Source organism: Protopterus annectens, chromosome 5.part1 (assembly GCF_019279795.1).
Source record: "Protopterus annectens isolate FY-2018-M chromosome 5.part1, PAN1.0, whole genome shotgun sequence".
NCBI classification, from domain to species: domain Eukaryota; kingdom Metazoa; phylum Chordata; order Ceratodontiformes; family Protopteridae; genus Protopterus; species Protopterus annectens.
The window spans coordinates 555,318,141-555,336,327 of record NC_056736.1 but is presented as its reverse complement, the minus strand read 5'-3'; the positions used below and the strand labels follow the sequence as shown (position 1 = coordinate 555,336,327).

General features: G+C 42.5%; 1 protein-coding gene across 2 annotated transcripts in view; it reads left to right on the top strand.

Annotated features, from left to right (window-relative positions):
* RB1 (RB transcriptional corepressor 1) overlaps positions 1-18,187 on the top strand; it is a 3,440,561-nt gene that overhangs the window by 2,935,766 nt on the left and 486,608 nt on the right. The gene's annotated exons all lie outside the window — the stretch shown is intronic.

The window sequence follows — 18,187 nt, the reverse complement described above, 5'->3', positions numbered from 1 at the left end:
TATAGACAAGTCAGCACCCGATGCCCCTGTCCAGCATGGACATGGGTGGAATCCCAGGGGTGTAGTTTCTGTTTCCCAGCCAGTTATCCAGGTTGCACTGAAAAAGGAGTAAAGAGGTATTCTGCTTGATATGGAGAGGGAGTCTATTTGACAGATGGGGGAGTCTCTGGGACACAAGTCTGTCCCACCAACAAGTCCTGTTGATATCACAGACCAGGTTGAGGCCGTGCATGTGGGTTACTCGAGTGGAGCTTGACTTGCGGATATGCAGCAGACCCATCAAGGAGGGGGTCTCTGATCACCTTGTATGTCAGACAGACATCACCTCTGAGGAGTCTGTATGAAACTGAGTAAAGGGATAAGGCTTTTAGACTATCTGTGTATGGTAGATGGTTTGAGTCCCTGGATTCTCCTGGTGAGGCACCTCTGTGGTCTCTCCTGTTGCTGCATGTGCTTTGCGAGGTACATACCAACAGGAGCATTGTTTTCAATAATGGCCCTTATAAGGCAAAAATACAGGGATGTTATGATCTCTTTGTCCTTGGATGAGATGCCTTTACTTATGAGGTGGGCCATGTAGAAGGCTTTCCGTACAATGGAAGCAACTGATTGTGTGCTCAGGACGTTGTTGTTAATGTGATAATTTGTGGGGACGTCACTCTCCTCAAAGGGGATGATTATGCATTTTTTGGTATTCAGCTTGAGGTCATGTTTCTGGCACCAGTCATTTGTCCGAGTGAGACCCTCTTGGAGGATGTCCACATCACTAGGGGAATTGATGACAGCCCCCAGCTTGCAGTCATCTGCAAACTTGGTCAGCCATAGCCCACTGAGTTTGGCCTGCACCTCAGAAAAGTATATCCCCAAATAACAGATGCCCCACGGCCAAACCCTGAAGTACGTCACTTGTTATGAGGGTACTGCTTGAGGTGGCTTCCCCTGTTTTGACTAGGTGGGTTCTATCAGTAAGCCAGTTTGCTACCCATCTGGTAACATACAGATTGATGCCTAGTTGAGAGAGTTTATCTGTTATGCCCGAGTGGGGAATAGTATCGAAGGCTTTGGCCAGGTCATGGTAGGCGATGTGCACTCTCTTTCCCACGTCCATGGCTTTGGTGACCATCTCAAAGAAGTCAGCCAAATTTAACAGACATGATCTCTCCTTGATGAAGCCAAACTGTGTGGAATCGAGTGTTTGGAGGTTGCCAATGTCCTTGTTAATGAGGGTCATGATAATCCATTCCATAGCCTTGAAGATCAGGCTAGTTAGGCTGATGGGTCTATAATTTCCCGGATTGGTGGATGTTCCGCCTTTCAGTGACTGTCCTCCACTCAGTTGGGAAAAAGCCAGTACTCAGGATTTGGTTGAATATGGTGCTGCAAGTTCCTTCTTGAGTTCATATAGGATGCAGCCTGGGATGTTATCAGGTCCCATGGAGGCTGTATTTTTTGCCTTTGAGAGAGCAGTGATAACCTGTTCCCTAGATATAAGGGGAAGGGGGCAGGTACCGGGTATGTCCTGATTTACTAATGGGGGACAGAGGGGTGAAGTTTTCACTAACTCTGTCACCCAGCAAGTTTGCTATATGTACGGCATTTGTATATGTGGTGTCCTTGACCACCAGCTCTGAACAGATCTGAGTGCTTCCTTTGACGTTGCGGACATATGTGAAGAAGGCCTTATGATTGTCTCTAGTAGATGTGACCAATTTGGACTCGAAGTTTGCTTTGGAGGATTTTAATAGTGCTGTTATTTATTTGTTCAGGCTATCGTCTTGTTAACCACTCTCCAAGCTAATAAACACGCACCTTTTTCCGTTATCACTCCACTTTGGAACTCTGTCTCTTGTAGTCTTAGTTACTAAGGAGTGTTTTCATACCACTTTATAAGACTATTTGGCAAGTGGGTGCCTATAGAGTAAGAATGCCAAGGGGTGACAAAAGTGCTCTCTGATAGAAGAAGAGCAGAAAAGTGGGATAGATGCCATGCTAGTCCACTAACAGAAAACACTGGAACACAAAAATGACATGATACATTTTATTGTACTAACTTAACTTTTTTACAGTTACTTGAGCTTTTGCACCTCCTTCAGCGATAATTAGTGCCTGATGAAGGGCTCCTGTCATGTCACATCTGTATTCCAGTGATATGAGAAGAGTTGATACAGAATAGTGGTACACCTAACTTAACACTGACTGCTTTGATATAGAGTTGCATGTGTGTTAAGAGTCATATTCAGGTACTTTAAAGATGACACTTTGTAACAGAAGAAAGAAGGAGTGGAGAGGTTTGACATGTCTAGCCCAGTGTGCATCTTTGGTTTGAACCTGAACGTTGATCTAATTATGGGGAGCACTGTGGATAAAGGCAGATGAAGTACATACATTTTTTGTTAGATTTTTAAAGGACAGAGTTTACCAGAAGCACATGTTGATATTTCCCCAAAAGACAGACCTCTATGCTCCAAGGGACTTTAGGCTAGATTAGAGAAAGATGGGACAAAATGGATCTTTTTTGTGTGTGTGTGTTTTTTACCCCCTGTATGTGATGTCTATCAAACTGCCACTGTTTGAGCACAGCTCATTTGTTCCCCTTTACCTGGTGGCCTGCCTCACACTGGGGTGAGAGCTGTCCTGAGGGGCCATCATTCAATTAACCCTGAGCATCTGAGTATATTTTGTGCCGTTATTGATATCCGTGTAGTGAGGGCATTTGTAATGGCCAAGCCCAATACCTAGGCAAGTGAAAGAGCAGTATGCATCCCTGCAGAGGCCCTTAGTGCAAGCTTCCACACTCCAGAATTGAAGGCTGTGGCATGGTGAGCTGAATTTTCACGTATAGGCTGATCATGTATATATCCATCCATCCTCTGAGAATCGTGAGGGATGTGGTTGGCACTTCCCTGCTCTTCCCCCCCAGAATGGGCATTTTCACCCCCCCCCATCCTTCAGGTGCCCAAACTGCTAATCAAACCTGAGTTGCTTGGCCTTAGTCAAAACTTTATCACTGTTTAGACTGCGGTGGTGGTGCTGTGGTAGCGTTGTCGCCTCTCAGTTAGACGTTGCACGTTCGATTTTCAGTTAGAGCATCTTCTGTGTGTCGACATGAGTGAATGGGTGTTCCTTCATTGAAGGTTGTGCATTAGGCCCGGCAAGTCAGCACATAAAAATCTACTGCCAATCATTAGCGGAGCAGAGTTCCGCTGTGGCGACCCCTAACCGGGAAAAGCCGAAAGACAGTTTACCACTACTGTTGGCCTACAAAATTAAACTTTGCATTCTTAAGTGTGAAGCTGGCTGATAATGCAGGAACAGATGAAAATATTCTAGTTTTCTTCTTTGGAAACAAGTTAATTTTAGCAAGCTTTGCTTTAATAAAGCCACGCAAGATGGTGCTTGTGAGAAGGCCTTGTTCCACTGTTACTTTTTCATGTCTAGCAGTAGTTTTAATAATACAGTGGAAATGCCTTGACTAACTTGGAAGGTACACTTTATGTAACCTGCTAGATGTGATTGCAAGGACTGTTATGCATAATGACACTCTGCTTATTGTTTGGCATGACAGATTACACCCAGTTGAATTAAACATCATAGAAACGTAGCCTTGCAAATGTAGAAGTGTTTTTAAAGCCTGCATCATAATCTGCATGTATGAGGTTGGCTAAGGAATACAGTGGTTGTATTCTTTTCTCCTGCTAAGCACATGTAAAGATCATTGTACACTATTCCATTTTTATCCTCCGTATGCAAGCTATGCTAGCCAGCATTCTCTACTGCTTGCTAATTCTAGGAAAGCACACGTGATAATGTGAAACCTGCTTCAGCGGAGGAGTGTCAAAGTTACAGCATACACTTGGCAGTATTAAAACCCTGACAAGGAAAATCAGGTCCAACTTTTCAGCTATACATAAAACAGTATTATCTTGGCAGTTTGTTTTTTAAGTAGTGTACTGTAGTACTAACCTGTTTTTTACATATGGGTTGAATGCGGTCTTTTAAGAGTGAGTCATGGTCTCTATGCGCCTCTGGTTTTATGATGCTTTCCTGTATGCCCCACAAGATTAGAGACTGTATAATCATTTGGGATGCTTCTGTTCTATGTAGACCACACACGATTTTGCAGGCCTGGATAGTGGAGTAAGAATAACAAGCAATGTAGTTCTGTCATTAAGCCAAATAGGGGGTGTAAGGTTGCATAAAAAGTGGAACTTGTGTAATTGTATGAGGAAAGGCTTATTTCTACGGGTAATGTAAGACTGGGCTAAAATCTGTATAAAAACTGAAATTATTAAATTAATGAAAGACAACTGACTTGTTTTGATTGATGCAGTAAAAGAATTTGGAGGGAAAATTCTATCGGTCCGAAGCTTTTTTTTAAATGTTCACTCTCCTATTACTGTCTTGATCTAGACTATATTGACAGGACTACCCTGTACTACAGATCAGGAAAGTGACTACAGCCTTTCAGTTTCATCTCTATTATTATCTCCTCATTTCTTATGCTATCTGATTCGTTTGACCAAATAAGTGGAGTAGCCTAAAGGACTCCCTTCAGTCATCACCAGAGCACAAAGCAAAACTTATTTATAATGCATAAGTATGCAGATAGGTAACAATAGCAAAGAATAAATAAGAAAGCTAAAATATATTAAATGACGATAAACAATAAATGAAAAATCCTGCCTTTAAACCAGGAATATGCTAAATTAACCGTAGGTACACAAAACATTTACACCACAATGGGCAGCCTTGATGTAAACTGCATATTAGTTACTTTCTGGTATGCTTTTTTGTGAGTACAGTAATCATGAAAACTTTGGTGCCTTGTTTGACTGTGATGTTACTTGAGCTAACAACTGCACATGCTTTGTTTATTTTTAACTAATATTCTTAATTTTCTTTGCCAAATGGGAACTACTTTCTGCAATCAGTGGGTGCCAGTGCTTTTCTCCTTCCTCCAAGTTCAGTTTTTTTTCTCTCACTAATATTGTTTATGTCGTCACAGTTAATTCTGATGAGCCGCGGTGGTGCAGCGGTAGCGTTGTCGCCTCACAGCAAGAGGTTCTCCCATTTGATTCTCGGCTGGAGCGCCTTCTGTGTGGAGTCTGCATGTCCTCCCCGCGGTCGAGTGGCATTCGAAAGACATGCGTAGAATGGGTGTGCCTTCGTTGAAGGTTGGGCATCGAGCTGGCACCTCGGCACCGTAAAAATTTACTGCCAATCATTAGCGGACTGGAGTTCCACTGTGGCGCCCCTAACCAGGAAAAGCCGAAAGAAGAACATGTCACAGTTAATTCTGCCCTCTCACAAATCAAGTATCCCCATGCACAGAAAACGCAGAGGGCGAAAAGCACACACTGTGATATGCAAGAAATATACCAAGGTAAAACAGATGTAGTTGTGGATCGCAATTAATAAAGATCTGAAGGACTTTGGGAGGGGAAGACAGCAAGAGTCGAGTGGGATAAACTGATTCTTCTAGTAGAACAGGGCAAATTGGGGTTACCCAATTTGAATGGGTATTTTAGAGCTACACAGTTAAGACTCCTGTACATAATACAAGCAGAAAACTATAATTCAAAGTGGAAAGGGATGATGATGAAACACTGGGAAGATCAAGAAAAAAGGAGAGACAGGGACTTTGGATGCAGGCTTTTAAGGAGAACAGCAATCATGCAGAATATCATATCCATAAAGTAGCAGAAAGTATTCTAAGAACTAAACCAACACAGGAATGGAGAAAGATTCTGATGATAGGGATGACTGCAGTTAGAGATGCAGACAATAGGCAAGAGGGGGGGGCTGGAATTTATTGGAGAAATCTGGCAAAGGATCCAAGGTATTGGGAGCAAATAACTAGAGAGGGAAGTTGATAAAATGGGAAGATGCCAAGACTGCAGGTTAGAGATTGCATTCCCTATCAGGGATTCAATTCAGAGTATAGGCAAAGAAAAATAAATAGGGGGTTCTAGATGAAAGACCAGTAGTGGCAGAGTTTTTAATAGACTCTAGAACAGAAGCTGCCATTAAAAAAAGGAATAATTAGTAGAGCATATAAAATTTTGTATGATGACTATAAGAATCAATCAGAGGAGGTTAGAAAGGATTGGGAAGAGAGACTGGATAAGCAATTCACAAAGAAACAATGGGAGGATATATGTATGTCTCCCAAATATGCAACAAAATCTAGAAGATTTAGGATTTTTGCCTGGAAGTGTTTACATAGATATTTTTATACCCCAAGTATACTCCAGAGAATTTTTCCCCAGGCAGACAGCAAATGTTGAAGGTGTGACAAGGAAGAAAGAGATAATTGGGAACATATTTTCTGGGAGTGCAGTGAATTTGTGGACTTTAAGGATTCCCTGTGGGATGGACTGTCTGAGATGCTGGGTGGGCAGATTGGTTTGATAAGTGAGATGATTTTTTTTTCTGAGCTATGATACAGAATCAGAATTGTCTAAGCATGGTAAGGCCTTGCTGTGTCTAATAATGGTGACTGCCAAAAAAGCAGTTACTAGAAGATGGAAATCAAAATCTAAACCATCTATACTAGAACTAGTAAATATAGTAACAGTGATAAAACAACTGGAATTGAGATCTTTAGAAAGGGTAGGAGCAAACTACATAGGAAAACATGGAAATTGTGGGCACAATACATACAAGAGGCAATGAGGTTTAAAAGGCAGCAGGACTTAGATAAGCTATGTAATGTTTGACTGAAAAAGATTGGGTAGATTTTAAGTGATGTGTAATGTTTGCAACTGGGTGTGTGTCAGTATGGATTGTGATGTAAAATGCTTGCAACTAGGTTTATGTCAGTGTGGTTTGTTTTCATTTGTATAAATGTATGATTGTCTGTGTTGTAAGTAATGGTTTAATAAATATGTATTTTGTTAAAACAAAGAAAATAAAAAAAGGCTGGAAATGAATAATGTATTTAACGTCGCTTAGGTTATATGGCATATAGCAATATATGTGAAGTATAATGTTTGTTATGTTATAGGTTCATAGGTGTGTACTAGGCTAATGGTCCTGGGGCCTTTACAAGCCTAGCCATAGGATTACCCTGGCATAGTGCCACCTGACCTTAGTTCCCAGTGCTTCTGTCAAGTAGAGCCACTGGAGTTATCCCCAGGGTGAATTTTCTGTTTCCCATCCACTCATCAAGATCTCTTTTGTAGAGGGTCAGCCAGGTGCTCTGCTTGACATGTATGGGGAGTCTGTTGGATAGCATGGGCAGTCTCTGGGTTATGAACCTGTCTCTCCAGCATTTTCTGTTAATTGTGGTAATGAGGTTGAGGTCTGTGAAGCATGTGGTGTGGAGGGATTGGGATTTCTTTAGATGTAGCATTATTAACAGAGATGGGTCAGACATGGCTTTGTAAATCGAGCAGAGATCGCTTCTAAGTTGGCGATATGAGACAGAATAGTTGAAGTTTTTTGAGTCTGTCCATATACGACAAGTGTTTAAGGCCTAAGATCCTCTTTGTGAGGTACTTTTGCGGCCTCTCCAGTTGTTGCAGGTGTCTAGTGAGGTACATGCCAAATGGGACATTGTACTCGATTGGTCTAATGAGGGAAGAGTAGAGGGAGACAATGACTTCTTTCTTCCTGGATGCAAAACCCTTAGTAATGAGATGTGCAACATAGAAGGACTTTCTGACCAAAGTGGCAATGTGGTGATCAAAAGAGAGGTTGCTGTCAACCTGTGTTCCCAGATCTCTTATAACGCCTTCTGTGTTCGGTGGACTACCATCATTGTGGTAATTCATGGGAACTGGGTTTTTCCCAAAGGGGATGACGACACATTTTTTTCATTGAGCTTAAGGCCATGGTTCTGACACCACTCATTAGTCTCAGTGAGGCCATTTTGTAGGATGTCAACTTCACTTGGGCAGTTAATAATAGCTCCCAACTTGCAATTGTCTACAAACTTTGTCAGCCAGAGTCCCTTCATGTTGGCCTGGACTTCAGAGAAGTAGATAACAAACAGGAGGGGACACAAGACCGAGCCCTGTGGGACTCCACTCATGACTAGTCAGCAGTCTAAAATGGAATCAGCAACTTTCACACTGTGGGTTCTATCTGTGAGCCAGTTTGCAACCCACCTAGTGATATAGGGGTTGATGCCAAGCTTAGTGAGTTTTTCTATGATTCTTGAGTGGGGAATGGTATCAAAACCCTTGGCCAGATCAAGGTAGGCTGTATGAACCACCTTACCTTCATTCACAGCTCTGGTGGATTGACTCAAAGAAGTCGAACAAGTTGAGCAGGCATGGCCTACCCTTCACAAAACCAAACTGTATGGGATCCAGAGTTTGGAGATTCCCTATATTCTTGTTTATTAGGTCCATGATGATGCATTCCATAGCTTTGCATATCAGACTCATCAGGCTAATGGGACGATAGTTCCCAGGGTCTGTAGTTGCTCCTCCTTTGTGGAGAGCGATGGCTGTAGCAGTGCGCTATTCGGTAGGGATAAAGCCTGAGGTGAGGCTGTGATTGAGCAGGGCACACAGGTGAGGTGCCAGTTCACTCAGTAGTTCATGTGGAACACAACCAGGGATATTGTCAGGTCCCATAGAAGCTGTATTCTTGGCCTTGGACAGTGCTGTTTTAACCTGTGCAGCAGTAATGCTGGGTGTCTGGCATCATCATCAGCCCCCTTTATCCCATTTTTCTACATGAGGTCAGGGTATCTTGTTAACTGTCACCAACTCTCTTGATTCAGTGCCACACTCCTGCCTTCTTCAACACTCATGCCTGACTGTCGCAGAACTTCTTTCACACAATCCATCCACCTCTTTGCTGGACGTCCTCGCTTCCTCTTACCTTCTTCCTGTCTGTCCCAAGTCTTCCTCACCATATTGTCTTCTGCTTTTCTACACATGTGCCCAAACCACCATAGTCTGTTCTCTTTGATCTTTTCTGCAATTGGGGCTACTTTGGCTTCTGTTCTTATTGTCCTCAGTTTTTAATCTGTCCCACAATGTGCATCCTACCACCTTTCTCAGGCACTTAATTTCCATCACCTCTAGCTTCTTCAGCTGTTCTGCCTTTACTGCCCAGGTTTCTGAACAGTACAGTAGTACTGGTCGCAGCACTGTCTTATACACCTTACATTTCAGCTTCTTTGGCATTCTTCTGTCATAGACTACACTTGATACTCTATGCCAGTTGGCTGCAGCCCCTCTGATTCTAGCTTTGACCTCTTCATTCAGACTTCCCTTCTCCTCAACCACCCCTCCCAGATACTTGAAGTTGTTTACCTGTTCCACTATCTTCCCTTCTGTCTCTATTCTCAGCTTCTTCTGATTTCCCCAATTTGCTGCCATTACCACCATTTTATATTTGCTTAGTTTCATCCCATGTGCCTTCAGAGTTGCATTCCATTCTCCTTTCCTTTGCTGAAGTTCTAGCTTAGAGTCTGCTTGTACTGCTACATCGTCTGCATACAGCAGCTTTGTTAATCTGTCCCTTCCAACCTGTTTGCTAATGTAGTCCATCACCAGTATGAACAGCAGTGGGCTCAGAGCTGAACCCTGATGTACACCCACATCCACTGGGAACCCCTCTGTGAGACTGAACACTGTCTGTACTTGAGTCATTGGGTCCTTGTACATAGCCTGCACTAATTCTACCAATGTTTCTGGGACTTCAAACCACCGCAGTACTGCCCAGATCAGCTTTCTTGGGACCTTGTCATATGCTTTTCCCAAATCCAGGAATGCTCAGTTGGACTCTCTCCTCATCTCTGGCTTCTTCTCAAATATCTGTCTCACTGCAAACATCGGGTCAGTTGTGCTGCATCCTGACCTGAATCCAGACTGTTCATCTCCCATCTTACATTCTACTACTCTCTGTATCCGTTTATCAATCACCCTCTCCAGAACTTTCATGCAGTGTGATAGGAGTTTGATGCCTCTGTACTGCCCACAGTTGTGGATGTCCCCTTTGTTCTTGTACCCTGGCACAAGTATGCTTATTCTCCAGTCATCTGGGATACGCCTTTCTCTCCACACTGCTATTAATACCCTCAGGAGCCATTTCTCCCCTATCTCACCCAGCATCTTTATCATATCTGCTGTGACCTCATCTGAGCCTGCTGCTTTCCCTGACTTCATCTTTCTTAGTGCGGTTCTTACTTCTTTTAGGGTGGGCTTCTCTTCATCTGTCATCATAGCCTGTTTCTGGGGCAGTACAGCTTCTGTGGGGTTTTCTTCTTTCAGAAGCTGCTGGAAATACTCCTGCCATCTGCCTTTGATGTCCTCTGGGCTGGTGAGCAGGTTGTTGCTGGCATCCCTTATGAAGGGTGTCTGACTATTTTCTTTATCTTTCTGTCTTTGCTTTGCAACCTGATGTAGTTTCTTTGTGCCCCTTACTGAGTCACTTTCCAGAAGTTGGTAGAGTGCCTCTGATGCCCTATTCTTTGCTATTGCAACTTCTTTCTTAGCTTCTTTGTTAGCCAACCAGTAGTCCTTCCTAGCCTGGTCAGTCTTTTCTGTCTCCCACTTCTTCCTTCACTCCTTTTTTCTTTTGATGACTTACTGGACTTCTGCATTCCACCACCAGCTTTCCTTATGTATCTTATTTCCATACCTGGCTCGGCCACATATCTTTTCTGTAGTCCTAACACATGCTGTTTTTAGGTGCTGCCATTCTTCTTCAACTCCACCTATGTCCTCCTCTTCTTGTGGTGCTAGAGCCCTGAGTAATTCCTTGAACTGTAGTACTTTCTCTCTAGTCAACTTCCAGGTCTTCAGCCTGGTCTCTGTTGACCTTAGAGCCTTTTCTGATCACTGCTTGCAGCTGATTTTGGCAACTAGTGGTTTATGCTGTGGGCTGACTTTGCAATCATGGATTCTGCCCCAGTGCCTTTTCCTTACTAGGAGGAAGTCTACCTGAGTTGCATGTTGACTACTCTTGTATGTGATCTTGTGACTGTCTCTCTTTCTGAACCATGTGTTGGCTACTATCAAGCCATTTGCCAGACAAAAGTCTAGAAAGGCTTCTCTTTCATTATTCCTGTTGCCCCACCCATGTGGACCCAGGCAGTCCTAGTATCCTGTTCTATCTGTCCCAGTATGTGCATTCAAGTCACCCATTATCAACAACAATTCATGTTGTCCTGCTTTATCTAGTAGGTCCTGCAACTGCTGCCTGAATGTACTCTTTTCCTCACTATCACAACCCTCCTGTGGGGCATAGGCTGAGATTATGAATACTGACCTATCATTACACTGGAGTCTGACTGCCATGAGTCTCATTAATTCTGATGATATCCTTTACTGCCGTATGAAGCCTCTCTCTCACCACAGTTCCTACACCATTTCTAGCATGCCCTCCACCTGAGTAGTAGACTCTGGATCCCAAGCCAAGTGGCTTTGCTGCACTGCCCTTCCATTTCATCTCCTGGATACATAGGATGTCTAGCCTCCTCTGTATTATCATGTCATCCACTTCCAAGCTGCGTCCTGTCAGTGAACCTCTATTAAGCGTAGCAATTCTCAGTTCATGTTTGGCAGGTTGGTTGGTTTTATGTTCAGCTTTCGTTCAACAGAGCTATCCCAGGTAACTGGGCAACTAGACACCGGCCAGCTGGGCTTTATGGCGGGCACTCACTGGCCAGTAGGGGCACATATACCCCTCTTACCTTTAGCACGGATCCCTGGCGTGGGTCAGAGTAGGCCAGGTCGTCAACCCACTTATCACCGGTAACTACCCATGGCCATTTTTGGTGACATTAGTCAACATGACCGAATCATCTAGAGCCATATTTCACACCGTTGAGTGGCTAGCACTGCCATGGTGCACAGTCTGTGATCCATGTTCTCCTATCTTGAGGATACTGTACACCACAGTAGATGCCCAAAGAGGTTGGTCTGTACAACTCTTCCCCCTATAGGGCACCATGTAGAATCTATGCTGCTGCCCACAGCTCCATTCATTGGTGAGTTTGAGATGGAAACACTCAACATGTTTTTCAGACATGGGAGAAACCCCACAGAAACACAGGGAGAACATGCCAACTTCAAACAGGCATTGTTTGGAGGTCAGGATCGAACCTTGTGCATGGTAGGCGAAGACCTTAATCACCAAGTCATTTGGCAATCTACTGGCATTGTGATTGGTACTTGGGGTGGGAGAGAGGGGAAAAGTTGGCACTGAATCTGTCTGCCAGTATACTGGCAATATCTGTTGGCTCGGTATAGGAGGTACCATTGTGCAGTAGCTCAGAGCAAATCTAGGTATTGCTATGGAGATTCTTTACATAACTCTTGAAGGCCTTGTGGTTGTCTTTACTATCTTCTTCAATTCTGTTTTCATAGCTAGCTTTAGAGGATTTGATGAGGGATCTCAACTTTTTGTTGAGGCTGATAAGGGAGTTTTTCCAGTCTTGGGACTTCACCTCATTCTTCATCAGTTTCCTCCTCCTTTTGTAGAGTTTGTTTATGGCAGGGGACCACCAGATTGGCTTCCTTTTATTGGAGGAGAGCGTCTTGGTTCTATTGGATATGGCATAGTGTTATTACTTTTATATGAATGTAAATTTGCTTATGCCACAAGTGATAATTCAATAAAGGTGTTTGGGAGGGGAGGAGAACAACAGACGTGATGTACTGAGGTGCTGTAGTATTCACTATTTTTTTATTATTTGGAAGGCTGTTTTGAATTACTGCTTATCTTTTTGCTTAATTGAATTCATTTTTATTCATTTGTCAATCAGATAAACTATTTAGATACAGGGGCCTCTTTCAGGGGTGACCTAAGAGGACTGTGTGACAAAATGACTTGCACATAGTCATACGTCAGGCAAATGGAAACTGAAAGAATCAGTCCAAGAAGCTTATAGCCTTAATCCTCTGTACGGAACTGCCATATATGTTGAGCCAGGTAAGGGTATCTGCTAGACTATTTAATAACACCACGTTATATTTTCTTTAACAGTGAATGAGTGGATGAGAATTTTAATAGGTGGAGAGTGATATTTTCAGGAGGCTATCAATCTATAAAGGTACATTAGGAGAAGGTAAAGATCTTCTCTATAAGTGAACTTGTATTGAAAGTTATGGTAGTACATGGTTATGATGAATTTTAAGCAGTGAGAGATAGCAGGTCTGTGGATCCATATGAGAGTTGCGAGGATTCTTCAGTAACTCAGATAGCTTAACCCTGTTTGTGCTTTACAAAAGAACATGTGTTGGACTGTTGCATGACATGAAGTTTTTTTGTATATGTGCTCAAGAACTGAGATCATAGAAGGCCTCAACATTCAAAAGTAAATGGCTTTCAAAATGAAAAACATTAACAAATGTTTTTGCATTCCCATGGCACAGAAGGACAACACCCTTACTACAGCCCAGATTACTAGCAGGCAAGGGATATGAAGGGAGAGGGGTGGGAGTGGGAGGATGGGAGTGAAGTAGTGTGTGACCTGTACATTCTGGGGAGAGAAGAGACTTGACTCACTAGTTGAACGACACTTCCAGGAGCACTTTTTGGTGTAGTTTGCAGAGTCAAGGCCTGAGTGACTTGCTACAGCAACATAGCTGCACAGGTCAGGGGCAGTCACATGGGGAAGCTTGGGTGCTCTTCCTCCATAAACTGGCAGCAATAGCATCCCTTAGAAGCTGCGGTGGGAAGTTAGGAGTTCCTGTGGCTGGGAGGAGACTCTAATGCCTACCTGGAGGATGGCCGTCTGAGCATCTCTGTCCTCACAGGGGAACAAATGGGGCAGTGATGAAGGAGCAAATGGGCTCATTAGTCCAAGGTGTTAACGATCAGCAGGCAGAGGGGTTGCAAAAAAGAAGTGTTTTTCCAGCAGGCAAGACCACCCAGCAGCCCCCGATGGACAGGGGATGCAACCCCCCCCACACACACACACACACACACACCTGCTATTTATATCTGTGTGACAAAAGGAGGTACTGCCAGCACAGCTAGTTAGAATTTGGGAAATAATTATATGTAATTTGTGAATCTCAATCTTATTTATATAAGATGCTTGTGTTGCAAATATATTAGAACTGTATGTCATGTGTATATCAAAATGCCTTGTATAGATGTTTGTGTTAAAAAGGTATTTGTAAAGTGCTTATGCTTAAAATGTATTCACAATGTGCCCTACTGGAAGAGAACAGAAATATGCATGCACTATTGTGGCTGTTTAAATGTATATGTTAACAGAGGAAACTGGAGGGTTAACCTCAGTCCAACAAACTTTAGAAAATATCTGAAATTACTTTATAGGCTGGGCCATAAAGATGCTTCAGTGCAGCTAGAGTCACAAAGTCTGTACTAAGAAGCTTTCTGTATTGTCTTTGGGGTGAACTAATTGCTACTCTGGGAGTATGAATGAGCGCAATTGTTTTGACTTCCAGCACCTGACAAAGATATAAGCAAAAGCCATTGTCTGGGTATTTTTACAGGTAGATGCTAAATACTGCTAGCTTCAGCAATGGGGTTTTGCTTGGGAACTAGAAGTCAGATGACCAGAAATTATGTTATTCTGCAAGCTATCCCAGCAGTAATATTTTAGACATTATTTTAAGTCCGTCAGTGAGACAGCGCAATCTGTATTCTGTCTTGGATCTGACAACAGCAGAACCATTCACCACATCATCTGTCATGCTCTATTAGTAAGTTTTTAGGGTACAGTAATTATCTTAGATACTGTCAGGAATATAGCGAAGCTTAGTTTAGATTTTATTTTTCTTTATTCGTGTGAGCCTGTACTGCAATGTTATTTTAAATATTTCCTGTGCTTTTGAACTCTGATGTCACTGTGAATATATGTTTAGTATTGTCATGTTCTTTTATTATTTATTAAGTATAATTTAAACCTTTCATTGTGGCTGATCTGTGTAGAGATATTTACATTTTGAGAGTACTTGCATATATATTTGATGAAACTGTGTGGGGTACTTTTAATACCCTTGCTCTTGGTCAACCTAGCATTTGTATATTACATAGTAAGGTTAGACACCCTTTGTTAAGGGCCCTGAAGTAGCTGATAAGGAGTGACTGGTGGCAGTGGTGACTACCTTATAGTATGGGCAGAAGGGGGCATAGCTAGTAAACCTGTGCCAGCCTTTCCCAGGTGTGTGTGTCTGTCAGCTACTTGGGCAGGGACACGAAGCCCTGGTTGGACAGAGGTGCTGGAGGTCTTGGCTTGGTCACTCAGCTGAGATTTTAATGTCATAGCTGTGCCAGTGGGGAGTCTTATTGGGGATCTGGAGAAAGAGGGAGAAGCCAGCCCCGGACAGACTGTGGTCTCTGTATGCTCTTAAGGGAAATTGCACTTGATGCAGAGAGCTGCATCTGGAAATAGTGTGTGTACCTGTTATCCTCCAGTAAATGCCCCCCACACACACACAGGTGCCAGTGGTGAGGATTGAGGCTTCTTGATTACTGGTCTAGTGGTGGGTCGTCACAATCTGCACAGAGATAGCTGTATCCCAAGAAAAGCAGGTAGTTCTAAGATAACACAATTGCAGTCTTTAAAGGTAAAACCCTAGAATTGCATGAGTGTGCACACAAGTGTCAGTTACTGGTGTCTCGAATAAAAGCCTGGTTTCCATATGGGAACGTGTACTTTGATGTGAAGAGAATGAGACACGAGAAAGACCTGTAGAGAATGCAAATGAGGCTTTAAAGAAAAGGGAGTGCCTGCACCTTTAGGATTTTCAGAAATAATAAACTAGTATTACTGGAAGGTGAGAGATGAGTTTCCAGTAAGTTAAGCAGAAAATGAAGTTGATAGTAGGGGGCAAAGGTCCTGCTCTGTTAAGGGAAGGAGTGGAACCTTAATTTTTTGGGGAATATTAATAGTTGAAAGTTTAAGGTGTATCAGAACTATTCCTGAAGGAAAAATAGCCAATGGCCTGAGTGGAATTCCACATAGTTCACAAGTAATGTCTCACTTTTAGAATTGTGGTAGCAAAGCTGGTTTCTTATGAAGTAACTCAGTTGAATGGAAGATTTCTTTATTGCCAGCAAAATGCAGTGTTTCCTATTGGCTTTAAATGATTGACTGTTGACTAGAGTTTCACCAAGGCTGGGCAGATAAGTGCCCCATTGGAGAAGAACTTCAATTTTATCAACTTCTGTGAAGAAAAGTAATCATTTTCTGTCAAAATTATTGATAGGGACTAGAACTAATATTTTTGTGGCTGTCACAAAAAATGTTATTTTTAAAATTTCATTTTCAGTCAGGATTCCCTTTATGGAAATTCCTTTTAAATTAGTAATTTTTCTGTAAACAAACAAAAAATGTAGTTTTCTGTCAGAAACTAAGAAAGTATTGCTAGAGACTAGGACTGCAGGTTTTGGCTCAAAACGTTAAATTTCCAGCCAGATTATACAACTGACCTTTCAAGGCTCTCTTACTTACTTGTCAGGCACTTTTTTAGTAGAGCATGGACCCAGCTTCGGGCTTGTTGGTTCTTCCCTACCCTATTTGTACAGGTGCCTTTAGTCTTTAAACCAGCTTCCTTTTCACTCCAGCTACTGATGAATGACTCTGCTGTGGCCATTTCAAGTACCTTGGACTATTTCTTTAGATCCTTGTGGTTTTACTCCTTCTGAAGCCATTAGGAACTGGGAGACTGGCATGTACTCTGCTGTTGCTGCTCATTTGTCCTGTTCAGGCAAGGTATAACAATGTCTGTTGGTGATGGAGAAGAGAGTGGATAATGCTGTTCCATGAAGCCACCCTAAGGAACTTTAATCCCAGGGAAAGAACCCAGCCTTGAGTTGGCCTTTTTTCTTTTTGGGGGGGGGGTCTCCCAGAAAACTGGTATTTTTCTTCTCCTGTTTCACGTAGGAAGGACAGAGATGATTGGCTGGGTTCTGTTAATACTTTATTTCAAGCCTTTCAGTCTTTAATTCTGAATCTTTTCAGAATTTTAAAAGAAAGATTTTCCTCTCCCTCAGGCTCGGATGCTCAGTTTGAAGCACAAGAAGTAGAATTGGATTGTGTTTAAGTACCTATGTAACAAGAGGGGAAATCAGATTCTGAAGAAAGTTTGCCTTCATATTCTGCCTCCAAAGATTTACCTTTTTCTGATACTATAGCCAGTAAGAAAGAGTTGATTCAGTGAGAGTGAAATGAAATTCCAGAATCACAGTAAAGATATGACTTATTACAGGGGGATTTTCCTCAGCTTACATCTGTTCCTCCTACCTTACTAGCATTAGAGGAAGTTTTTTTTTTTGTGGCTGGCAGACTGCCTGACAATCATTCTCCTGTTCCCAAAACATCTGGCAGATTATATAGTTCATAGGTAGGTACTAGGCTATCAGCCCGAGGGCCTACGTAAGCCTAGCCAACAAGGTTCCCTGGCATACGCCACCCAAGAAAGTTATTTTCCTGTGCCACTGTCAAGCAGAGACACAGAAGTGATCCCCGGGGTGTATTTCCTATAGGTTCATATGTTCCTCAAACCTACAAATTTCTCTTTTCAAACCCTAGATGAAACCATGCTTTGGTATCTTTGTCAAAACTATTTTCTGCCAGACATTTTCTGGCAGCTAGCCCTTTTTCTTCTGACAAGGATGGCAAAGCATTTGATAGATTTGCGAGAAGCGTTTTTGTCTTCATCTTCAGAATATTGAATTTTCAGGCTCGCATGTCCATGTTTCTGCTGGCTTCCTTTGATGATATGAGAAAGTTAATTGCTGATCTACCTTCTTCGGAGACCAAGACATCTTTGAATTCTTTAATATCCTCTGTGTCTCAGGTAACCAGAAACTCTCTAAAATGTTCATATGATACTACTGATGTATATACAGCAGCTGCTACTAAGTCAGTGATGAGAGGGCCTAACTACAATTCCAGAATTTACCAGAAGGTGTTACACCTGAGCTTCTGAATGCTGTCCTGCATAAAGGGATTTTAGTTGCCCCTTAAAAGATTTGACAAAACAGGAATGTTAATTCGGGAGGTTACTCAGATTTTTAACCCTTCATGTAAACATATATTAGGAACTTTCATTTCAGTTGAGGATCCTTTTATAGGAAGCAGAATAAACTGTCTCAGCAAGGTACAGGTAAACACAGTTTCAGAAAGTAATGCTAGGAAGGTGCAGAAAAGTAGGGAGGATCTGCACAAAACCAAGGGCAATCTGAAAAAGAAGACTGACTATATGCTCCATTCATGTTTTCCCTTCCCCTCCGTGGCATT